Here is a 23,167-nt window from a genome sequence, read left to right on the forward strand (position 1 = left end):
GAATCCTGCTTCCTCTTCCTTGAAGCCCTCCGGGATGTGCCACTGCCCTCAGAACACATTGAAGTTCCTGGTGGCAGCTGCAGAGCTGAAATGACCTGCCTTGTGTCACAGTCCCTCCCTCCTTCGATCCACTCCAGACACACTGCCTTCTACCCCGGAACACCGCGAGCTGGCTCCTTCCTCAGGCCTCTGCATTTTCTGGAATCTTCTGCCCCTAGATCTTTGCAGGGCACGTCTGTCTCATCAGTCAGGTCTCTGTGAGATGCTGCCTTTTCAAGAAGCTTCCATCCTAAGGATCCCATTCTAAGGCAACGGATGCTTGCTTGCTTTCACAGCCTCTATCACCATTAAAAAATGATCTTTCTTCACTTCCTTACCATCTGCCTTCCCCCATAGGCTCCATTGGGTGGTGTCTGAAACTTAGATCCTCAATAACTATTTGTTGAGAAGGAGAGGAGGGGCAGGTGGGCAGGTGGGCAGGGTCCTCCTCAAAGTTGAGGCTCGCTGAGATCCCAGCTTCCTGGGCGCAAATCTGGAGCAGACAAGTGTCAGAATTGTTACACGGAAATCATTACTTCCTCCAAAGCACGGGAGGCTCATTTTCACCCCATTTAGTAGTGAATTATGTTACCTGCTGGTGAGGGTGACGCCACGAGGCCGCCAATTCGTCCCCTCATTATTCACAATTGAAGCGATCACGGCTCACCGATGGTGTTCGCCACAAAAACCTGTAGGAGAGCCAGGCCATTTGGCAGCTAGTGCGCTCCCAAGAAGGCAGATCAATTTCCGTTTGATTTGTTTAAAAAATAACAAATAAACAACGCGGGCTGCTTGCAAGGTTTGGGTTCCTCCTTTTGTGAAATTTGGGGAAAGGATGCAACTTGAAATTGCTGGTTAGGAGAGGACGGGCAGAGCACATCCACGGCTCAATCGGATTCCCCTATAATCATAGCTAATAACTGTATTTTTCTACTCTGAGACAATTCTGTTATTTTAAAGCTTCTAGTTAAGCGAGCTAGGTAGATGATGTTCCGGGGCTGGCCACGGAGAAGGCGCGTCTGAGAAGCAGCTCTGAAGCCCATTTTTTCCCACTTTGTTCTCATTTTATCCCAGGCTGATGGGTGACCCGCTGACACTCGTGGGGAGAGATACCGGATGAGGGAAGATTTCTTAAGAAGCCCAGAAATGCACACGTCTCCTTGGGATACAAAGGGAACTCATATTTCCTTTAGGATCATGAATTTAAAAGGCTTCCCCACCTCAATTCACTGTTAATCTGGGCTCTTCCCTGACCTGTGTTCCTCCCTGAATATCCAAGTCTGTCCCTTTCCCAGCTAAATCCTCCAGTCTTTCCACTGCCCTTAGGATGCGCCTAAACCGCGCTGGCGACTTGCATGGCCCTGTTGGCCTGTCCCCTGCCTACCGGCTGCATCTTCCTTCACCCACCCACAACTTCCCGCACTTTCCTTCATGCTCCCAATAGAGTGAACGATTATCTGCACGTGGCAGAGGGGTCAAAGTGACGGGCGCTTGGAGCCAGAATGCTTGGTTCTAATCCCAGCTCCACCACATATCAGTTGCATGACCCTGGGCAAGTCATTTGACCTCTCCGGGCCACGGGTACCAAGTCTATAGCGTGGGGCTAGCAGAAGCATTTGCCTCGTACGGTGGCTGTGAGTATGAAACGCATCGATGGTTGTACAGGGCTTCCGGCAGAGGTTGGTGGACACAGCATGCCCAGTAGAGGTTCGTTGTGAGTATTGCTCCTCTAATGTGCTTTTTTTCTCTTTGCACGTGCTGCTTCCTTTGTCTGGATCACTCCTTCCTCCCCAATCCCTTATTCTCTTGTCTGACAACTTTCGATTCTCAGCTTAGACATTACCTCTTCCTGGAGGCCATCCGGATCCCATATCTGTGGATTAGGAGCCTTTCTCCGGATCCAACAGCACCCTCAGCTTCCTCCATCGCAGACGTCACCCCCAGTGTATTTTAATCGCCTCTTTATGTGTCTGTCTTACCCATTGCGCCAGGGTTTATCAACCTCAGTACTACTGACATTTGGGGCCAGACCATTCTGTGCGGCAGGAGGCTGCCTTGCGCACTGTAGGATGTTTAGCAGCATCCCAGGCCTCCACCCGTTAGATGCCAGTAGCACCCTCCCCCTCCATCCCAGTTGTGACGAACAGAAATGTCTCTGGACATTGCCAAGTGCCCCGCGTGGGGGCAGCTGTGAAATCGTCCCTGGCTGAAACCACTTTAGACTATAGGCTCCAGCAGGACAGGAACTGAGTCTGTCTCTTTCATCCTAAACCCCTAGCACCTAGAACAGCACCGAGTACTCACCTGGTCCTTAATAAATGTCTGCTGAATAGATGAATGGAGATTCTGGGCTGCAGTAGCCAGGCACGCCCCAGGCTAAAGTCAGCAGCCCCGAGTTCTCATTCCGGACATGCGTGCAGGCAACTGGTCGGGTGCCCTGAAGCCATCATTCCTCTGAGGGCCTGAGTTTGGTTCTCTGAAAATCATGCATGAGCGTGCCTGCTCCTCTGAGCATAGTGGTGAAAGGCAGCATCAGCATCACCGGGCAGTTTGTTAGAAATGCAAATTCCCTTGCTCCTGCCCAGACCCAGTGAATTGGAATCTCTGGGGGTGAAGCCATGAAATTCGTGTTTTTAACAAGCTCTCCGGGGAAAGCTGATTCATGCTTCAGCTGTTCACGCCCATGGCTGGTCTTAGAATTCACCCGGGATGATTTTTAAGGATACGATTCCTGGGATGCTGGACCCCCCCAGCCTGATTGCCTGAGCAGCGCTGGTGGCTGTTGGCATTTTTCACCTGCCGCAGGTGATTCCAGCGCACAGCTAGGATTGAGACTCCCTCAACGCAGAAGCCGGTTCTAAGGCTCTGTGCTTCTCCTGTTAAATCTTCTGGAAAGTGCATTAACTCTTTCAGTCCACCAGAGGGCCATTTATAAGCACCGAGAAGGGACAGGGTTATCATTTCTGGGCACAGGGCACATCTGGTCACGGACCACAAATACACAGGTGTCCGGGACTTTTTCTCAAGTTCTACCTGGAAAAATATCCAGGTCAGGGTAAGAAGCATCAGAAGTGACTATAAAGCTTCACCCAGGCTCCTTGCAGCCATCCTAGAAGAGCAAAGAGGGATGAGAAACCCTAATGAGGATTCTCTATTCGACCCAATGGTTTTAAAAGCCATGTCAAGAATCTTCGAACAAAATTCATTTCTGAAGCCCTCCACACGTCTGGGTCCATGAAAGCTTCTGACTTCAGAAGGTCGCTGCAGCTCAGTGTACAAGGACTGGATGTGAAGTCAGCCACACTTGTGTGTTTCTGAGTTAAGCCACTTGCCTCTTGTGGACCCCAGATCTGAAATGGGGTCACGACACTTACCGGCCGAATTGCGCTGAGGGTCAACCTAGGCAAAGAAACACTGGCTCAAGAAGAGCTGCTCAAAAACTCGGGGGTTTTCAAAGTGTGGCCGCCAGACCAGCAGCATCACCTGGCAAATTAGAAATGCAAATTCTCCGGTCCCACCCCAGACCTACTGAATCAGAGGCGGGCAAATGACTTCCCCTTTCTGAGTCTCAATTTTTCCCTCGTGAAGCTGGAATAATAGCAGTGCCTATATCCCAGAGATCCATTGCAAGGATGCAGTGAGCTCTGCTCGTACACTGCTCAGCATAGTAACGGCATATAAGGAGCTCGATAAATGGTAGCTATTATTGCTATAACAATTATTATCTTCAAAGCCCCTTGTCCGATGCAAGCCTCGAAAAGAAGCTTTTGTTAAAACTCTGCACAAATAACTCTTGTTGGACTTTGCAGAATGCCATATTTTGGCTCAGGATGCTCCCAGTGGAATACAACATACCGATGGGAGTTGCGGTGTACAAATGTGCTATGCTAATACGCCAGCCAGCTTTGTAACTCATTTTGAGAGAGGCCATTGCTCAGAGCAATACAGCTATTTATTGCAGGGTCCTATTATGGGGTGTGATCTATTTAAGTCTATCCAGCTTTCAGAAAGATGGGCTTTCCCGGCACCAATCAGGAAAAGGAGACGGGCTTGGGGCAGGGAAAACAAACGGTAGACAGGACTTGAAAAATATTCCACTCATGGCTAGAGGAAATGTAAAAGATGCTGAGGGAAGGAAACCGAGTCATCTCTGAGTGGCCTTGCAGCAGCAGCAACAGCAGAGAAATTTCTAGATGAATCTTCCACGGCAGAGGACTGTCTGATGTTTGTGAGCATCCTTATGGGGAGCTGGCAGAGTGAGCTGAATTTTTAAGGTGGGGGAAGGGAAGGTGGGATTGAAATTTACCTTCATGCATTGTAAGTTTCAATGATCAGGGTGAGAAGCGGGGAATCACTCATCTGGAGACAGTTCACCTTCAGCGAAAGTGGGTTTTACTTCCTTTTTGTCTCTTGTGAGGGACTTTCTCTCATTCAGACCTGAGTCTCTTCCACTGGCCCCAAATACCTAAGGGCCCACCTTTCTCTGAAGGTTTAGCTGATCATTAGTGAAAAAGAAATCACAAGAAACGTGTCTATCTGTAGTTAGCAAGGTTTGAGAACACAAACTCATACAATCCGTAATAAAAAAAAAAAACAGGTAGCTCAATTAAAAATGGGCAAAGGAACGGAACAGACATTTTTCCAAGGAGACATACAAATGGCCAACAGGTACAGGAAAAGATGCTCAACAGCCCTGATCATCAGGGAAATGCAAATCAAAACCACCGTGAGATGTCACCTCACACCTGTTAGAATGGTTACTAGCAAGAAGACAAGAGCTAATAAGTGTTGGTGAGGATGTGGGAATAAGGGGATCCTTGTGCACTGTTGGTGGGAATGTAAATTGGCGCTGCCACTGTGGAAAACAGGGTGGAGGTTCCTCAGGAAATTAAAAATAGAAACATCATATGATCCAGCAATTCCATTTCTGGGTATATATCCAAAGGAAATGAAACCAGCATCTCAAAGAGATATCCGTACTCCATCTTTGTTGCGCCATTCTTCATGGCAATCCAGACATGGAAACAACCTAAGTGTCCCCAGATGGATGAATGGATAAAGAAACTGATAAAGAAATATATATGTATATACACACACAATGGAATATTATTCAGCCACGAAAAAGAAGGAAATCCTGTCGTTTGTGACAACATGGATGAAACTTAAGGGCATTATGATAAGTGAAATAGGTCAGGCAGAGAAGGACAAATACTGTATGATTTCACTTATATGTGGGGTCAAAAATAACTGAGTTCATAGAAACAGAACAGATTGGTGGTTGCCAGAGGTGGGGGTGGGGGTTGGAGAAATGGGTGAAGTGGTTAAAAGGTACAATCTTTTAGTCACAAGATAAATAAATCCTGGGAATGTAATGTATAGCATGGTGACTATAGTTAAAAAGACTATATTGTATATTTGAAAGTTACTAAGAGAGAAAGTCTTAAAAGTTCTCATCACACACAAAAATTGTACCTATGTGAGGTGATGGATGTGTTAACTAAACTTATTGTGGTGATCATTTCACAAAATATATGTATGTCCAATGATTGCCTTGTACACCTTAAATTTATATAATGTTATATATCATTATATCTCAATAAAGCTGGGGAAAAATAAATAGAATTCAAGGAGAATATATTATTCTTAAGAGATGCATGCTGAGATATTAGGGGTGAAATTTCATGACATATGCAATCTACTTGCAAATAGTTCAGAAAAACATTTATGTATGTGTGTGTATAGATAGTGAGTGCAGAAATTATAAAGTGACAGCAATTTTGAATCTCAGGTGGAGGAAATGCAGGTGGTCACTGTCCTGCTCTTTCAGCCTTTCTCTGGAATCTGACTTCTTGGGTTCAAGTCTCACCCTTCCACTTACTAGCTGTGCGATGACCTTAGGCAAGTTATGTAAACGCTCTGTGCCTCAATCTCGCCATCTTAATGTGGGGATTATCATAGTGACTACTTAGGATGAAACAAGTTAATGTGCTTGTAACCATTCCTTGAGTGGAGTAAGTGATCAATAAATGCTAGCCCTATAGTTAGCTGTTTGTGATGGATAGATGATAGATGATAGATAGATAGACAGACAGACAGATAGATAGATAGATAGAAGGACGGATGAATGGATGGGTGGATGGATGGACAGACGGATGGGTGGACGGATGGATGGACGGATGGATGGAAGGGTGGAAGGATGGGTGGATGGGTGGATATATACATGCATTCTTGGATAAATGGATGGATGGAGAGAGGCACATAATAGACGGGGAGAGGAAGAAAGAAAAACTAGAAGATATACTCAATAGCAAGAGCATATGTGCATTTTCTGTTTTATTCTTTATCATTTTCAATGTCCTCCAAGTTTTCTGCATTTGGCATAAATTACTTTATCAATGAGGTAAAAACTATTAAAATAAAGGCATAAATTATATAATGCCCACACCTGGATTCCAGCCTGCAAACACATCTGGAAGACTTCGTTTTCTCTCCCCCAAGTGTGTGTTGCCCCTTGCAGTCATGAGCAAGAGCGTGGAACAGTGGTAATTGAGACCTAGAGCCATCACCCGGCACCCAGAGCAGAGATGCCCTCTGTTCCCTTCCCTCTGCTCCTTCTTGCTGGGGGAGGCGACCTCCGTCCAAAGTCAATTTCAGTGCAATCTCATTCTAAGTGGTGCCCTTGTGGATATGGGAGTCTTGTTCACCCGAGGATGGAGCCTCCCTAATGGGCCTGCATGTAGAATAGGGCCTGGCACCTGGATTGCATTTTAAACACATTCCTCACCATTAAGCGGCCGTCATCACTCAGCCGATTGACGGCCGCGTTGCCGGGTCCTCGCTGCCCGGAGAGAAGCTCAGCCGGTCCATCCGGCCCGGGCATCCTGCCAAGAACCTCCAGCTGAGAAGAGGCCACTGGTAGGTCACCACGAACCAGTGGGATGACCCGATGAGGAGAAATCGCTCTGTGTCCACAGCGGGCCCTCTGTGAATCCAGATGAGAGAGCCAGGCCGTGAGGGACCTTCCAGCCAAGCTCCTTGGAGGCAGATTCTGCTTGGAGTAATAATAAGTGCTTTCTTTTTCACATGCATCTCTCTACCTTGCTCAAAACACTGCATATCTCCAACACATCTGGAACTTTCTTTACTTAGGATCTTTCCCCGTGCAAATCCTTGTCTCTGGAACATTCTTTCCTCTGCTGGTCCCCTCTCACTGTATGGGTCACCTCCTCAGAGAAGCTCTCCTGGATGGCACAATATCAAAAAGTGGCCTTTTGATTATCCTGGATCTTGATACTGTTTTTTCCTTCCTCAGTGCCTCACTTTTGTCCTTTATAAACAAGGGTAGCAATTGTCCTGGGCATTCTCCATCGCCCATCCTTTCCCATGCTGCTCCGTGTTCCCGTGGGCTGATTGATGGTTTTCCCCGTGTCCTCTGGCTGGATTCAGTCAATGAGAGGCTGGCGGAGAGGAGATGCTGCTATTTATGCCCCCAGCTCCCTTTCTGCAAGGTGGTGGCTCTGATGAGCAGTCAGGTCCTAAGTTCTAGAAACCACTCTCCACCATGCTCCTTCAGCACCAAGAATGGTCACAGCTCCCTGAGGTTGCCAGCCCCTGGGTGCCTCAGCGTCCCTTGTTGGCTTCCTGCCCACCTCTTTGTAAATATTCCCTTTGTTGCACTCACAGCGGTTCCCCCTCGGACTGTGCCATCTGCTACCTGCCAGCATTCCGACTCATGCAATAATAGTATCAATCTCACAGGATTGTTGTTGTTAGAATTAAATTAGCTTCAGTGCGGGATACACAATAAGTGCTAAGACTATTTGCCATTATTATTTTTCTTCTTCTCACTTGCCACATTTTGCACTTATTTGTGTGCTGATCGTTCACTACCTTTCTCTGCAGGTACTCTACAGTTTGCATGAAGAGGGAGTTCATGCCTGTGTCCAGTTCTTCAATCTTTGATGACCCACTTCCTGGTGCGCAATAGACCTCAAAAAGATATCTGATGAATGAATGAATGAGGCTGGTTTTCAATTTCAAATAACGTTGATATATTATGTTGAATTGTGTAGTATTGCTGTTATTAGAACATTTTTGTCTTATAAAGACAGCAATTTCCTAAGATAGTACTTATGACCTTATGCCCTTTGAACCTGGGTAGTTAGCAAGCTGAGGGATACAATCATCATTTTACAAGTAATGAGACAGGAGAAGAACAGAGGGAAAGCAGAGAAAACCGCTGACCGCAAACCTGCTCTGTGCCCGGACTCTGTTAGGCATGTGATGGACACGATTTAATTTAATTTTCACAGTGATTCTCAGAATGGCATTGCTATCCTGTAGTTCACAGACGCAGGACCTGGGGACAGAGCTTAGAGGACTCGCCCCTGGCCGCGCAGGTAGGTGGCAGAACTAGAATCCAATCCTGGTGGGTTTGGCTCCGGATTCTGTGCTCTTCCCACATGATAATTCTCCCATGATGCGTCCTGGAGAAACTGTTACACATGCCCGCAGGGAGAGGCATACGCAGTATCAGGTTGTAACAGTAAAAACAAATGGCAACAATGCCAAACATCTCTCAGTGGCAGAAAGGATAAATAAACTGGAATCTTAAACTCTGAAATTATAGGCGGCAGTTAAACTGAATGAACTGGAGGTCCCCACATCACCTATCGTGTGGAGGAAACAAACGCGGCGTGGATGAACTGACAAACTGCCCAAGAATACATCAGTATAATACTGTCTCATTTCAGGGTTCACAAATTTGCCAAACATTACCATGCACCATTTAAGGCTACAAATATGTAAAAGAAATGCCCAAATTCGAGGAATCCTAAGCACCAAATTCAACATCATGGTGAAAGCATGGGGATGGTACTGGAGGAGAGGACCCAGGGTCTCAGTGGTTCCTGTGATGTTTTCCTTAAGCGGGTAAGTGTTTGTTATATTATTTTATACTTTTTTTCTAGAGGAAGTTCTTTATTCATACACAAGGGGTGCCTTGCCTAAGGTCACCCAGCTGCTTGAGGATGGAGCAGGACAAATATATATACTTTTGGACTCCTAGTCCAGTGCTCTTTCCCATTCTCAAAACCATTGAAGATAATAAATGGCCACAAGTATTATTATTATGGCTCCTCATTGCTACAGTTAAGTGTCATGACTTTATCCCGGCATTCTAAGTTATCTTTAATTCATCCCTTTATTCATCCATTCAAAAGAGATTCATTGAATATCTATGACGTTCCAGGCACTGTTCTAGGCAATAACCTACCTTTCCTCCTTTATCTTCTCTCCACTAAGTCATCTGCCATCCGACACATCCCATCTCCAATCTCACCACTCGAGTTCTTCTCTCAAACCCAAACTGAATACTATTCTTTCCATATTTTTTCTCCAACTCTTTCTTTTGCCTGAAATAGCCTCCCACTCTGTATCCACCCAATAACTCCTTATCCATCATTTAAATCCCACCCTCCATGTTTTACCCAAAAATATGTATTCAGCCCTTCTATGTGTCTCCCTATCTCTTGCATCAGACGGGAGAACCCAGGGGCACACAGACCATGTATGGCTCCTCCTTGCACCTACATGATGTGTTCTGCATGGTCAGTGCAGATCACCTGCTGACCTGTGGGAAGGATGAGAAGCCCAAATAGTAATTTACAGCCTCTTCTGCCTCTGAGGCTTAAAACATCTGAGCCAATAATCTCCAAATATTTTTGATTGTGGACACCTCCTTCAAAAAGAGAAAATGGGCACCTCATTATTAGAATATATAAATTCTACGCTCAGCTATATACTCTCCAAATGACAATGCCCATCCAAAACAGAGCCATTGCAAAGCATGAGATCAACATGGAAAGATCAACAGAAATTCTAACGTTTCCAGCCAGCACCCCAACGGATCACGTAGCCTGCCCCTGTTCTCAGGACTGTTGGCCTAACCTCAGAAGACGACTGACTCTTTCTGGTTTGCACGGAGTAGCTGTGAGCATCTTCCGGGGAAATGCAAGGCATGTTGGCTGCGATGACAGAGAAGTATTCGGCCTGAGGTTCTTCCACCTCTGTTGCCTCCCATGATGTTGGCATCTCTGTTCTCTGGGTTCCTCGAATCTTGCTGAAACCAGAGAAGGGCACCTGACAGCTAAAGGATTACCTATTTTTTTCTCCTCTTGTTTGCCTCACCCATACCCTTGGATTCAGCAGCAGACTGTGGAACTGGTCTCAATTTGGGAGCTGGCTATGAAGGTGCCAGGCCCTTATCTTGCCGGGGTTTTCTTGCAGATGATGCAATAACTTTTACTTCTCAAGGTAGGTGGGGGATTTCTGTGAATGTCTCATGCTTTGGAAAAAGCAAGGCTGCCAGGAGACGTGTCCAGATATTGTTTCCTTTGGAGCGCCACAACAATTTACAAAGGGCCCTGCCAGCTCCTCCCCCATCCCACTCAATCCTCATGCCAAATGAGATCCAGCTGCTTCCTAGCCATCCCCAGCCACCCACCAGATCTGCAGGGAGCAGCCCCTTTGGAAACTGGCCAGCCTGTGTCTCTGAGCCAACACCAAGCCTGGCTGTACACATCATCCAGACCTAGGGTCTCAGCAAACCCTCTGCCCGGTGCCCTGTTGGAGCGGCCAGGGGCTTGGAAATAAAGCCACCAGATGCCTCTCTAAGGTAACCTACTCTCCTCCTGGCCTGCGCCCTTCAGGCCAATTGGGGTGACCAACCCTCTCAGTTTGCCTGGGACCACCCCAGTTTTAGCACTGTTCAGTTCATTCCGTATCCTGGGAACCCCCTTAGTCCAGGAAGGACCATCTAATTTGCAGAGACCGATGCAAAATGAAAGTGCAGAGCCCTTGCTCAAAATTTATCGAGAATTTCAAGACTGAGGCAGCCAAGCGTTAAACCAAATGGGGTGCCCTTCTGAGCCTGGGGCCCCGAGGGACTGAACAAGGGGCAGGCCCTTGAAGCTGGCCCTGCTCCCGGGCACACCGTGACTGCTGGTTACCATACTCCAGATACAGAGACCCAGGAAAGAAAACTTGTCATTAGTTCCACAAGGTTGTCAGTTTCTCATAGCAACAGGCGCTCGGGAAACAACAGAACTTGCCCCCAGCTTCCTCCCACCCTCCCACCCATGCCAGAACTTTCTAAAACACAAAATCACGCCATTCTCCAACTTAAAGCCCTTTAACACTCTCTGACCATCTATGGTATTCTCAACAGTGAGTAATAATTATACGACAAAAATTGCAGACTCCTAGTATTGACTTAAGTTATTTTTACCATACCGTGTCTTAAATAGGTACCAACATAAAACTCGGCATAGATTTCATATGCTAATAGTTCTTATACAGTGATAAAGCCAGGTTTATAAATTTTAAAAAAAGTAAGACTATAGAACCAATAAAATTCAGATTAATAGCATAAACTTAATGGGATGGATGAGGTTGTTTTGCCAAAACTAAGGTGCCCTGGCAGAGTGAGTGTGGGCCGTGTTGGTTGCTGTGAATGGGTTCTTTCTCAGGGGTTTCTCCCTTGTGTTCTGGTCCCGGTGGTTTGGTTCTTCCATCGCTTTCCTCTCTCTGAACAAGTTGGGGTACCTTTGTTCAAATACCCTACCCTGATGCTGTTGGACCTACACTTACTACAAAGCCACCCTTGATGGCTCAAGCCCACCGCTGTTCCTTTCCCATTAACCCATGACAATGAAAATGAAAGACATGCTAATTGGTGCCAGTGAGATCACAAATATTAATGCAAACATGGGCAGTGTAACCCCATGGCAGTGCCAGGTTATTCCTGGGCCACGCACATGGCCTAAATAATGCCTATATTAATTTTAAAATTATCATTGAAATAATGAAAAGAATAAGAACAACAATAACTAGTATTTATGGAGCAAGTACTCTGTGCCAAGCACTGTTCTAAGGACTTGCCATGTAATAACTTATTGAGTCCTCAGAACTCTAGGAGGCAGGCACTATGATTATTGCCATGTTACCGATGAAAGAACTGAGGCTCAGAGGGGTGCTGTTAACTTGTCCTGAGTCATCTCACCAGAAGATTTCTAAGAAAAATCCTCAAAGTGAGCACACAGACCTGTGATGAGGCCTAAGGGATCTTGAGGGGTCCTTGGGCTCCTGGCTGGGATCACTAGCCCACAGAACGAAGTTCAGATTCCTGAGTTTGCCAGTGAACGACCTTCGTCTTGCCCGTTGACCTCCCCATCTTTATTCCTTGCTGCTCTCCATCTCGTTGCACATCTCTACTACTGGGCTAGCAAAACCCCAAGAGGGCATCGGCTCTCTCACATTTTTTTGTTCTTTTTCCTCATAAATCTTCTGCCTGGAATGTTCTTGCCCTTTCCCACCTGGAAACCTCCTACACATTCTTCAAGAGTCTCAGTGGCACCTGTCTGAGATGCTGTTCCAAAATAAGGCAAGGCTGATGTCCCTCCTTTGGGTTCCCACAGCACCATGGTCTCACCCTCTCTTCCTAAAGACACCATTAACCTCCCATCAGCCCCTGCACTGGCATCCAACAGAGGGAGCCGTCCAGATACTTCCCCTTTGGAGATTTTAGCTGCAGAGGCCCAGAGTCCATGGGAACTTGAGTTCAGAAGCTATACTGTAACAATAGTTGACATAGATTTATTTAGGGCTGAGCCTTGTGTCTGGCCCTGTTCTAAGGCCTTTGCATATTTCACCTTATTCCGAACCCAAAACAATCCTACATGGCGGGTACCATTGTCTCCCCGTTTTACAGACAAGCAAGCTGGTGCACAGAGAGGATGACAGATCCCCCACCGTGGTACCAACAGTGGCAGCACCAGTGGGTGAATTCAGAGTCCTTACTCTGAGCCATGATGCCCTACAACCTGTTTTATTTCAGAAGAGCCGAGACCGAGACTGGTATCGTGGCAAAGCCATGGGCAAACTGAAAGTATATAGGATCAGAAACTAGAGGTGACAAAAAGGAGAAGCTGTTTCATAGAAAGTAGACAAAAGCACAGATAGGACAAAAGTCAACCCAAGGGAGAGAGGCAGAGGGTCCTCTGTCCTCAGCTGCCAATGCCCCAGCCACTGCTCATGACGACCTGCTGGACTTCTCGTCTTGGAGCCCAAAGTTTCCAATATACCTTTTCAATTCACATGTTTTTCCTACTTGACTTAGACTGAGTAATTTTTTTCTTGCCACTAACAGTAAAAAACCAAAAAAACCCTGGAACTCCACCAGCCCCATGAGCACTAAGGCCCTTAGAGATAGTATGCATTTTTGCTGCACCTAAAAGGAAACTCACCTGTTGGCCCAATATTTGCATGCCATTGGCTCAATATTTAAATGAAATATTTGGGTCATACTTATATCAGTTATTTTTTAGCATAAGTATATCCTATGCAATTATATTTAGAACAGACTTATACTAAAAAGTTACTTGTTGCTTATCTGAAATTCAGATTACCTGGGTGCTTTTTATTTTATCCGGCAACCCTAACCTGGGGTCCTGTGAGAACTGCAGAATCTCAGGCCACCTCAGACCTGCTAAAGCAGAATCTGCATTGTAACAGATGATTTGTATGCATATTAAAGTCTGAGAAGTCCAGCTAAAAGATGGCAGTCCAAAAATGATATAATAGCTCTTCCGTCATCTGGGACACAAACTCTTCCTATTTTTTCACTCCAACATCCTTATTTTATGGTTTGTATTCTTAAAGTCACTTCATGGTCCAAGAGAGCTTCTTGGGGTTGTCTCCACAAGCCTGGCCTCCAAGTGGAAGCAAGGGGAAAAGATCAAGAGCCATTTCCTAGAAGTCCCACCCAATGGCCTCCACTCACATCTCATGGACTGCTTCCACCTGCAAGGGAAGCTGGGAAATGTAGTTTTTCTTTTTTTTTTTAAAGATTTTTTCTTTTTCCTTTTTCTCCCCAAAGCCCCCCAGTACATAGTTGTATATTCTTTGTTGTGGGTCCTTCCAGTTGTGGCATGTGGGATGCTGCCTCAGCGTGGTTTGATGAGCAGTGCCATGTCCGCGCTCAGGATTCGAACCAACGAAACACTGGGCCTCCTGCAGCGGAGCCTGCGAACTTAACCACTTGGCCACGGGGCCAGCCCCTGGGAAATGTAGTTTTTCAATTGAGCCCAGGGTGCGTCTGCGATATAGACGTGTGTGTGTGTGTGTGTGTGTGTTGTGGGAGGGGACTGTTCTTACCCAGCAGATAAGAAATCTCTGCCATTCCTTTACTCTGAGATTTGCAGTTAAGAAGATCTGTCCAGGTTGACCAGGAGGCTCTGACTAAGGCAAAGGGGCAGGGAAGGGCAACAAGACCCCTGAAATTAGATTATTTTAAAGAAAGGGCAAGTCCTAGCTGGGTTCTAGACTTGGGATATTTATAGTGCTCAACTCAATAATAGAGTCTATGGTTTCACAGAAAAGAGATATTTTGGGTACAGTCTTGAGTGATGCAAGAAGCCCCTGCAGGCTCAGACACCCTAACACCATGCTTGTGTTTCTAAGACCAATGGCTGATTGCAAGAGCATTCAAGAGCTGTAATCTTATAATACTGAGCACGAAACACCATTGGCTGTGCTGAACCCCCAGGAAGAGGGATTGTTGTCCGTCAAAAAACCACTGCAACTTCTGTTGGGATTTGGGTTACAAAGTGGAGTATCACTGAACTGTGTGGAACCAATCTTCAACAGCGACTCCTGCGGCCACAAGAAGCAACCGCAGTGATGGATGGATGAGGCGCCAATGCTGTCTTCTGCTCGTTGTTGAAGATGCCTGATTCTGTTTAGACTGGATAAGCCGTCTAAGCTTCAGGACCTCTGAGGATGGTCTTAAATGCAGTACTGGCTGTCCCACTGGTAAAGACCTTCAAGTGTTTAATTGGAAACAAAGATGAGAGGTGAACACATTTGCACCCTGAGACTGAGGAGCAGAGAGAATCAGTGTGGTACTGGGATGGCAGAGCAGATATTTTGGTGAGGACAACTTTTCCATTGCCCATCAAATCTCACCCCTCAGGTCGGACTAGGCCAAAATCATAGCTACTCTGGGATCTTTTCAAGCCAAATTTCTCTCAAGTAATGCCAAACTGGGTCAAATCAGGGTTTCTAGACGTTTGTTATACACAATGCCAAAACACACTTTCAAAGCGAGAAGCATTTCTCTTCAAAAGCAGTTGAGCATGGCAGGCAAGTTATAACGGGAATTAGCCTGTTGCATACGATGGAGCCTTATTAACAAACTCCCTCTCTCTAAGCGACATTCTTTTTGAGGCAATTTGCAGAATAGAGATAAAAATCTCCTCTGCCAGATTACAACTCCTCCTGGAGGAATATGCAAGGACCCACCTATTCTCCTCATGGGGGCGGGGGGGTGGTCCTCCAGCAGATGGGCCTGGAAGGGTGAAAGATGGACGGAAATGCCTGCCTCCTGGCTAGGGAGGGGACTAATGAGAAGCCACAGTTTGAAGGATATGCCAAGTGGCATCAATGAGAAGAGGGAGGTAGTGCCCCAGTCCACAGGCAAAGTGCCTAGTTGGCCAAAAAACAAAACAAACAAAAAAACCCCCACTTTCTATATATTTAGAAGAGGGAGAAGAAAAGGAGAAATGAACGAAAAAGAAGGGAAGGAGTAAGAGCTGTTGGAATCTAAAGGATTGAAATACCAAATGGAGTTGCCAAAATCCACCTGAAGTGTTCACCATCTGTGATTCACCAGTTACGCATGGCTTCAATTTCCTTTGAAATCCAGAGATGTTTGAAAAGAAGACAGAACAAGGCGGGTCCGGGTCTCATGGTATCCCTCAAAATAAATAAAGTTGCCCATATTTTTGGTCACCTGCTCTGGATTCTCAGTGCCTGGTGGATTCCATCAATGTTAGATGGCAAGGTCATTCTTTGGAAAGGGTTTGTGGATACCGGAACATAGAGCTCAGGGTCTCTAATGTAAAGAGAGATTGTAACCAGTTGGCTTCTACCTTTTAAGAGGCCCTGAATCCAGACTGTCTGGAAATAAAATAGGGAAGCCAGCTCACTTCTACAGCTTGTCAATGTCATTACAAAGCACGGCTCTGAGCATCTTTTCTAACACATACGCATAACCAAAGCTTCATTTCATCGATGCAGGTCCTGATGCTGGTTTGAAGAATGCTAGCTTTGTTTCTCATCTCCCAGAGCTCACTCTTCCCAGAATTCAGAGTGAGTCAACACCTTGAGGGTGGTCTCCATCACCTCTCTGACCTCCCCTCCCCCACGTGCACTCCACTCCAGCCACACTGGCCTCTCCATCATCTCTTGAACACGGCAGACAAGCTCCCACCTGAGGACCTGTGAACTTGCTGTTTCCTCTCTTAAAATTCTCCTTCTCTGGACACCTGCTTGCTCCCCATGTCCTCAGGGCTCACCTGGAACATCGCCTCCTTGACAGCCCTACCTAAAGCTCTAAACTGCCCGTTGCTTCCTAACTCCCTTGTCTACTTCATCATTTCCTCCCCCCCAAGCACTTACTCTTATCTAATACAGTATATAATTTACTGGTTTAATGTATGCCTTGTCTCCCTCCCCCAACTAGAACGAACGCTCTATGAGGACAGAGTTTGGTTTGTTCTGTTTACTGCTCAATCCCCAGCTGAGGACAGAGCCTGCCACATGGTAGGCCCTGAATAAACCTTTGTTAAATGAACTAGTAAAGTCATAAACAGGAACAGGCATTCAGGCAATTCAAAAAGCTGAGAGTGTAGCAGAGTCTGGAGCTGGACAGTCAGTGGCGAGCTGGGGCTCAAGTTGACAAGGGATGCCCCAGTGTACCTGTTAGAATAGGCCCACATTGGTCCCCGAGGAAGAACCAGGGTCTATGGTCAACACTAGGACCTTCCTGGGGATGGCATACCTGCCCCGCCTTGTGCCACACCTTGGCCAGAGCCAGTGACGCGCCTCCAGGGCCACTTGCTTTGATCTGGCATTCAGGGATCTCCCCAGCCTGGCACCAATCAGCGTTTACATCCATGTCTCCAATTCTTTTCTATACTGTATTCGCTCATTCAACAAAATGTCTCAAATTTTATCTTAAAATCCATCCCAAGTTTGCATTCAACTCCATTATATGGTCTATAGAATATTTTTCTTGCCAGAAATCTAGTGCTTAGCTCAACTTGCTCACCTTTGCTCATCTCAATGGAGTGTCAGGGGACTCCACAGACTTGGGGGATTTCTCAACATCGAGGGCCCTTGAATGTACTGAGAATGACGGAGTTTTCTTTGATGGCATTTGTTAAGCAGTGTGCAAAACATAATCCTGGAGCCCAGCCAAAGGCAATATCTACCCTGTCATTTAACCCACAGTGCACATCGGTATATCCACCATATCAGCACAATGACGTGCACACAAACATGAACACACAGACACGCAGAATCAAACACATACAAGACACAAGTGTGCAGACACATACACAAGTGTAGACACATGTGAGGCCAATATCTAGAAACACATTGAGTTTCTTGGTCTAAGTTCAACGAAGCTTTTAATGGTCTGCCCAGACCTTCCTGGAAGATGAAGTTGAAAGACATCAACAGCTTGATGCTTAATGGGAAGAGGCGTGAATTCTTCACCCTAATAGGGATTTCTTTTCCTTTTTCTTTCCCTGGAATTGACTGTCTTGACCAAAACACACTTTTGGCATGGTTTTATGTTGAAATAACCATAACCCAAACTTATACCAGGCTCTTCTGACATGCCCTTACTAAGCTAAATTGTGAAGTAATTTACCAATTTATAAGGATTATTTTAAGGGCAAGATTTTCATTGGAGATCTGCTGCAGATACAGTAGGAAATGACTGTATTCATGGCTCTGCCTTGAGAAGCAATAGGTAATCATAGGCAGCGATAAATCAAAAGAGGAACATTAAGGGTGGTGTCCCTGATAGTACAAAGTCACCATAACTGACCTGTCAAAGGAAGGTAAATAGGGAAACACGCTTGTTTCAGGGGAGCGGGTGGTAAGGAATCTCATTGCTTTCTTACTCCTAGTTTCTTACATCCTCTGCCTCTTCCAGATGCTTCTTGCTGGAAACAATCTCAAAACGCTTCCTCTATTATTTATCTTAGTTTAATATCTCTGGGACAAAATGCACACATATGCATGCACATACACACATGTGTACACACACAAACATCCACTGGACTGGAAGTTTTCAGGAAAAAACTTTTGGGGTTTTTTTTTCAATGAAAAGCAGTGTGTCATCAGTTCCAAACGTGTTGATAAGACGCACCTCAATCTATCTGTGAAGTGAGAACTTTTTAAGGAAAGGAGGAATTGTCCTCACAAAGCCCAAAAAGAGTATTCTTTTCCATTGATCGTCCTAACCAATTTCCACTATGTAGAATTGGTGTTAAAAAAAAATTAGCTGTTGATACCATTCAACAGCAATTAGGTGGATTTTTCCCTTAACATAAGGTGCACTTGTAATTTTTCTCAATCTCATAATTAAAAAAGGTGCTAAGCTATGTGCTCTGAATCAATTCACTTAGATTTCAAGGAGCATAATGGAACATCTGTTGTTCCTGAAATAAACAACAAAATCTCAACGACCCAGTCAGCGTGCCTAAGGTGGCGGGAATAATGCATATTTGTCCTAGCAAAGTTCACCTGGGGCCCCCTGACCCAAAATATCTGTGGAGAGAATTCAAGAGTTTGGGCATTGGATAGGAACAATTTGCATATCAGTTTTAACTAACTTCCACTGAAAATTTAGAATTTCAGTCGATTATGGATATAAACAAAAACGAGAACGGAATTAGTAATATCTGTGACTTTTCACTTATAGAAATCATTGATAATTTATGTCAGATTACAGGTTCTTTTGTAACCTGCTGTCGTCCATTTTATGCATTGAAAAACATCATTGTAAGAAGGAGTCCGCGGGCTTTCTCAGACTGCAAAGGGCTCCATGGCATATTAAGGGTTAAGACCTCTATTTCAGGGGACCTGGGTCAGGAACAAGGTCAGAATTGGCACAGCCGGTGGTGGTGCCTGAAATCCCGTAGGAAGGTCTTTTTCCTGTGGGCCTTGAAGGTGTCTCCACCACCCAGCGAAATGCTCATTCTCAGACCCCTGGGGGGAATGTGTTGCTACTGTATTTAAAGTTCTCTTCAGCATCACCAGAGGTGCAGGCAAAGGAGAAAACGGAGATCTGCACGGCTCCCTCATCCTTCCACATATTTTAAAAGTGGGACCATATTCTACGTCAGTATTTTGTAAACTTTTTCCTGTAATATTCTGATAGTAAGCCTTGATTTGAGTGCTGATTCTGTTCCAACAGGTCAATAACTTGACCTGTTATCTCATTTAATTCTCACTACCACTCTTTGGGGGGCAGGGGGTACTGTTATGAACTCTCATAAAATGGTGGTTAAATGAATAACAGCCATTATTCATTGAATACTTACCATGTGCCAGCACTGCTTTCAGAACTTTGCTCATCTTCTCAGATACTCCTGCCCAAAGCCCAGAGCTAGCTTTTATTATTATACCATTTTACAGATGAGAGAACCAAGACACAGAGAGATTAAGTACCTCACCCAAGATCACATAGCTAGAAGCTCACCGGCGGAACATTCTGGGCCTCAGTGGAGGCAGTCTCGCTCCTGAGAATCTATTCTTAGCCAGCATGCAATCCGGCCTCACTGTGAACTTTTGTCCTAGCGATTCTTGGAGCATACTTGAGTTTTATGGTTGTGGCATCTTTCCTGGAATTGGATGTCACTTTTTCTTCCATATCGGGTGTATGATGAAGGGTGAGTCCACCCTCATCTTGGCACCATTTCTTCAGAAAAGCACAAAAACAAAGTAGCAACATTAGCAATTCCTCTTCTATTGGGCTGTAATTGGGCCACAGCTTTAGGCTGTGGCTCAAATACCCGACCTTTCCTTTTTCATTCCAACAGCTTCCAGTTCAGGGCACCCATTCAGCCAAGCTTCCTTCCTGGGAGTGGTCACACGCCCCCTTGTGACCGAGTGGGGAATTGCACTCTCCCCTTGGTCCAGGAGGTACATCCCTGGGGGAAGGGCTGGGCTGGCGGAGGCTGAACTGCATCCCTAGCCGGGCACTGATAAAGCAGGAGAACGAAGATCATCACTGAGGCACTGCCCCCAGCATCTGGGTGAGGTACCCTCAGTCTTCACCGTGGATGCATCTCGATGCCTGATGGAACTGTTTTCACGGTACATCTGGCTGGGGAGATGTAACCACAGCCGCCACCACGGGCTCACAAAACTAAACAGTTTTTCCAAACAAAACTAACTTCCTGAGAAAAAAACATGCATGAACAAAACATCCTTGTAATTTGTTAAATCTAAAGAATCCCGATAAGCGAATCGCTCTTTTTATTGAAACTCTCTGTTTTGCACTAGGCAGTGAGCTAAGTGTTTTGCATACAGCGTCTCATCGACTCCTTTTTTAACAGCTCGGAGAGCTAGAGAAGTTATTCCTCCAATGAAACTGAAGCTCAGTGAAGCTAAGACGACATCCAGTTCCCACATATGGTGTGTGACACAACTGGGAGTTGAGTGCTGGTCTTTCTGACTCCAAAGCCCAGTGTGGACTACTGCGCTATACTCCCTCAATTACACACACAGACACACACATGTGTGTGCATGAACACACACACATGCACACATTTAAGGATGTAAAAGATCAGCTATTTAACTAAAGTACCATCTATATGGCAAACATATCATCAGAGTTAAAATCTTGTGCTATTAATGGGAAGACTAGTTATAAGTTGGAGGAGAGAGAGGGCTATTGTCCACTAGAACAGGGTTACAATGGAATTTTTGAGGATTTGGCTTTTATTGAAAATATTGTTTTAAGTCAAAAAATGCTAGTAAGTAGAATCCGACAGCATATGAAAAGGATTATATACCATGGCCAAGTGGGATTTATCCCAGGAATGCAAGGGTGGTTCAACATAAGAAAATCAATCAATCTAACACAACACACTAATAGAATCAAGAAAAAACATATCATCGTCCCAAATGATAAAGAAAAGGCATTTGACAAAATCCAACACCTTTAATGATTAAAAACTCTCAGAAAACAAGGAATGGAAGGGAACTTCCTCAACATGATAAAGGGCCTTTATGAAAAACCCACAGCTGACATCATACTCAATGGTGAAAGACTGAAAGCTTTCCCCCTAAGATTAGGAACAGGACAAGGATGCCTGCTTTCACCACTGGTATGCAACATTGTACTGGAAGTTCAAGCCAGAGCAAATAGACAAGAAAAAGAAATGAAGGACGTCCAAATTGGAAAAGAAGAAGGGAAATTATGTCTGTTCACAGATGACATGATCTGATATATAGAAAGAATCTACTAGAGCTAATAAACAAATTCAGAAAAGTTGCAGGGGGAAAGATGAACACGACTTGTATCTATACACCTGCAATGAATAATCCAAAAAGGAAATTAAGAAAGCAATCCCATTTAAACAGCATCTAAAAGAATAAAATACTTGGAAATAAATTAACCAAGGAAGTAAAAGACTTGTACTTTGAAAACTATAAAATATTGCTGAAAGAAATTAAAGGAGGCTTAAATAAATGGAAAAACATCCTGTGTTCATGGATTGTGCCCATCTTAACATTGTTAAGATGTTGTGGGGGGTGAGAATTTGCCACCCCAAAATGTGTGTCTTTGGCTTGATTATTTTTAAGGACAAAAGACTCAGGAAGAAACTTTGACCTTCTTCCTAACTGCCTAAAAGAATTTAAGATAGAAGGCCTGTTTCAGGAAGGAGCTATCACCATAGAGAACTATGGTATAATGTGAACCAGGTGTGGTAGACAGGGAAGAACCTCGCAAGACCCATTTGATCAAAATCCTCCCCATGTCTCGTCGATTTTGTAAGGTATGACAAACATTTGTTTACCAACCATTTGCTTTTCCGTCTCTGTGTGAATTGCCTCCCTTCCCTTTGAAGTCCCAAACCACTACTCCCAACATCATCCTTTGTCTTTAGCTGAAGAAGGTATTTAAGGTGGTGGCTTTGGCCATTTTAGTGAGTTACTCAGTTTTCCTGGGTTTCTCCCATGTGTACACGTTATTAAATTTACTTGATTTTCTCCTGCTATTCTGTCTCATGTCAATTGAATTCTTAGATTAACCAGAAGAACCTAGAGGGTAGAGGAAGAGTTCTTCCTCCTCTACAATGTCAAAATACAGACAGTGAGCTACAGAATCAGTGGTTATGAAATTTCAATGGCCTTTTTTGCAGAAATGAAAAAGCCATTCCTCAAATTCATACGGAATTGCAAGGGGCCCTGAATAACCAAAACAATCTTGAAAATGATTAATGTTGGAGAACTCATGCTTCCCAGTTTCAAAACTTAGTACAAAGCCATGGTTATTAAAACAGTGTGATACTGGCATAAGGACAGACATATAGACCAATAGAATAGAATTGAGAGTCCAGAAATAAACCCATACATCTATGGCCAATTGATTTTTGATGAGGATGCCAAGTCCATTTAGTTGGGAAAGATTACTCTCCTGAGCTGTTGGTGCTGGGAAAACTGGATTTCCATGTGCAAAAAATTAAGTTGGAGCCCCACCGCACACCTCAAACAAAAATTAACTCAAAATGGATCAATGACCTAAATATAAGAGCTGAAAGCATAAAATTTAGAAGAAAATGTAGGGGTAAATCTTTATGATCTTGGATTTAGCATCAAATTCTTAGATATCATACCAAAAGTGCTAGCAAAAAAAGCAATAAATTTTTCATATGTATGTGCATATCTCCAAGATTAGGGGAGAACAGACAATAAGAATAACTTTTAAAAAAAACTTTTTATTGAGATTATGATAGTTTATAACCGTGTGAAATTTCAGTTGTACATTATTGTTTATCAGCCGTGTTGTAGGTGCCCCACTTCACCCTTTGTGCCCACCCCCAACCCCCCTTTCTCCTGATAACCACTGATCTGTTCTCTTTGTCCGCATGTTTAACTTCCACATATGCGTGGGGTCATACAGAAATTGTCTTTCTCTATCTGGCTTATTTCACTTAAAATAATACCCTCAAGGTCCATCCATGTTGTTGTGAATGGGATGATT

This window comes from Equus asinus, chromosome 14 (assembly GCF_041296235.1).
Source record: "Equus asinus isolate D_3611 breed Donkey chromosome 14, EquAss-T2T_v2, whole genome shotgun sequence".
In the NCBI taxonomy this organism is placed as follows: domain Eukaryota; kingdom Metazoa; phylum Chordata; class Mammalia; order Perissodactyla; family Equidae; genus Equus; species Equus asinus.